The sequence below is a fragment of the Arachis ipaensis genome, chromosome B08, assembly GCF_000816755.2.
Source record: "Arachis ipaensis cultivar K30076 chromosome B08, Araip1.1, whole genome shotgun sequence".
NCBI classification, from domain to species: domain Eukaryota; kingdom Viridiplantae; phylum Streptophyta; class Magnoliopsida; order Fabales; family Fabaceae; genus Arachis; species Arachis ipaensis.
In genome coordinates, this window is record NC_029792.2 from 8,617,752 (window position 1) to 8,621,349 (window position 3,598).

The window sequence follows — 3,598 nt, forward strand, 5'->3', positions numbered from 1 at the left end:
TAAGTCCTATTTGTGTCCCTAACGTTTAAATCGTCCTATTTGTATCCCTAACGTTTATAAAAGTGATTCAATGTTATCCTACTATCAATTATACTAATAAATCAGATTATATTTTTTAATTATTCTCACTTGGATGTATTCATTCTCAATTAGGTCTCACTTGGATGTGTTCGATTTTAATATTATACTCATTATTTGTGTTTAGATTCAATTATGTTCTTAGAAAAGTGAATTATGTGAATGTTGTAGGAATTAGTTTCAACTTTCGATGGGCTATTTTTCGGAGTGGATCATCGATTCTATCCCAGACATTTGTATTCTAACTTCAAAAAGAGATTTTTAAAACTCAAACTAAAGCGTTCATGATGTGTAATTGATGGCAGAATAACATTGAATCACTTTTACAAACGTTAGGGATACAAATAAAACGATTTAAACGTTAGGACACAAATAGGATTTATTCCAATGGAGGACAAAAACAATACTTTACTCTAGGAAAATAAAATAACAAAACTGGGACTTGGTTTTCCTTTTTCTTTGTTGTAAATGGCCTGAACTGATTTGGTTAATTTTTTGTACGGTACTTGTTGTTTGGTCCAATTTCTGGACAAAACTTGCTTTGTTCCTGTAAATAACAAATTCTTACCTTTTAACCAAAAAATGATATAAAAAATTTTCGGTTTTGACAAGGAAGAGGAAATAAACAAAACTTAAATTGTTGACCCAAACAAAAGAGTAAAAATTAGAAGTTAGGTTTGACCAAAAAGAGGAAACAAAAAAAAACCTTAGATTAGAATGGATTAAATAATTAATTCACTTCTTTATTTAAGTATTAGAAATTTAAATTTTGTTTTATGCATATAATAATCTATTAACTAATAAAATTTTTTTAAAACTTAGATTTACAAAAGATTAATCATTGACATATTAGATTAAAAAATATCGCAAAAATTAAATGATACAAACAGAGGTTAATGAATGGAATTAATCACAACAGCAAAATAATGTCTCGGTACATATACGCAACATGTGTTTAAGTATGAAAAAGTATAGAGTGTGGTCTATTATAAACAAGGAACATAAGAGGGAAATCTAAAATTGGGCTAAAAAATTTTGATATAGAAACAAAATAAGTGATATACTTTAACATAGTAATTTTTTGTGTTTTTTAAAATTATGGGAGTACATAAATCGGACCCTCCAGACCTGAATTGTCCGATTTGTGTTAAAAAATTAAAAAAACTCAGAGTACACAACTTAGACCATGCGAGTTCTTTGGTCATGAAATTTTGCTTCACAAATCGCATGGTCCGAGTTCTGCTTCCTCTGATCTCACAACGAGGTGAAGCACCCCTCCTCTCCATACACAAGTCTAACACTTCCTTTGCTTCCATATTCAAATTAAAAAGCGCCGAAATTGTATGCATGAGTATTATTCATTTGTCCTAGAGAGATTACCGGCAAGTCAAGAACATAGAAGATAAGGAAATGAAGTTTAATAAAGATAGGTCAGGGAAAAGAGAGATTCAGCAAAGAAGAGAATCACAATTTACTCGACACCCTTCTTGATGCCTTCTCACGCCTTTTGATCATTTCTACTAACCAATTCGATTATGTTTCCTTTCTTCCTTGGGTTGCAAAGTCCTCTTTTCATCACCTCATTTGGTACATGTGATGGGACCTCAAGTCCTCAACTATAGCCATATTTTCCTTCTTTGTATCATTATCCCCTCTTAAAAATGGCATTGTTCTCAAGGTAGAACTTAGTAAATTGTTGTTGCATTACTTCATATATATGGTTCTCAAGTTGCCTCCTCCTCGGATAAGCCTTGCTATTTGATAAGGACTTCTTCCTGCCAACAGTCGTGCTTCTTCACCATTTTGCATCCCAAAATAAGTTGTGGTTGTACTTTCATACCCGGCTCATCCAGGAGCAATGACATAGGAATATTAATAGCTCCTGGTTCTCCTTTACACTTCTTCAGTAATGATACATGAAAAACGGGGTGTATCTTTACTCTGGTGGCAGTTGTAGTCGATAAACAACTTTGTTAATCTGTCCCAAAATATCTCGTGCCAAGCTTTTGATTCTTCCATAATGCCACTGATTGTTGACGATAAGGTTGCAGTTTTACAAAAAACATAGTCTTCGACATTGAATTCCACTTTTTGTGTAGTTGAGCTCGTTGGAGGTTTATCTTGAGGGCTGCTAAAATCTTATCTCACTGCTGTAAATGCTTTTGAACTGCTGGAGTATCAGTTTCAGAAGGCTCATAATGAATTAGAGAGAAGGGATCCCTACCAAAAATAGCTTTGAAGGGGCCGGGACATTCCAATTGCCGAATGATAGGACGTATTGTAATTATAAGTTGCCCAAAAAAAGAGATGGTATCTATCGCAGGAGTTCTCTTGAGTATAGCAGCGTAAGTACATTTCTAAACAACGATTGAAGCTCTTAGTCTGTCCATCAGTTTCTAGGTGATACAGAGTTCCGAGCCAATAGGATCTCTTGCTTGCCACAACATTGTTCCTAAAATTCACTGGTAAACACTTTATCTCTGTCCCGAGACAATGGTTTGAGGAATGCCATGTACGCTCACCACGTTTCGAACAAATGCCTTCACAACTTTATGGGCAGTAAAATCCGCCGGCAAGAAAATAAAATGAGTGACCTTCGACAAGGGATCCACCACCACCAGGATAACAGACCCAATAATAAAATCCATTGAAATATCCTGCCAAATATGAGATGGGAAGGGGAGCGGTTCCAGCAATTCCGCTGGTAGCTGAGTACTATATTTTACTCGTTGACAAGTGGTACCAGCGGCAACATAATTCTTAATTGATTTGGCCATACGCTTCCAATAAAATTGTGCTGATATCATTATTAAAATTCTTTGATATCCAGCATGTCCTCCAAGTAAGAAATCGTGATACTCTCGCATAATTGTCTTAACCATAATAAGTCTTGTCGCTATAGGAGATACCTGACTGAATTTGAGCTTTAGTGAACTCATCTGCTGGTATATATGTCTTGAGTTCCTCTCGTAATTGAGGTAGGAACTAGGAAGGAACAATTTATCACTGAGGAAGAGGAATGATCTTGACAAGGCATCCGCTTCCTCGTTCTCGCTCCCTTTCTTATATTTTATATATAGTAAAATCATAGCACAACAACTTCGAAAGCCATAGTTATTATTCTGGTGTTTGTATAATTTAAGCTTGTATCTCCTTAATGCTCTTGTGATCGGTGCGAATCATAAACTTGTAGCACAACAAGTAATGGCAAAACTTAACTGCTGGCATGAGGATTGCTTGCATTTTTGAGACATACCTTAATTGTTTTTTATTCAAGCTAGAGAGTTTCTGAAAAAAAAGTTTATTTTTACAACTCAAATTAATATATTATTATTTTTATTATTAATTTGATAGTATTTAGTGAATATATATAAAATCCACTTTAAAATATTTTATTTTATTTTTTTATAGATATTGAGTTATTTATTTATTGCATATAATACTTTTTATAAGTTATTTAGGATTAGTATAAATAACAAAAAATATATATAATTATTTTATATAAAATAATATATTTATA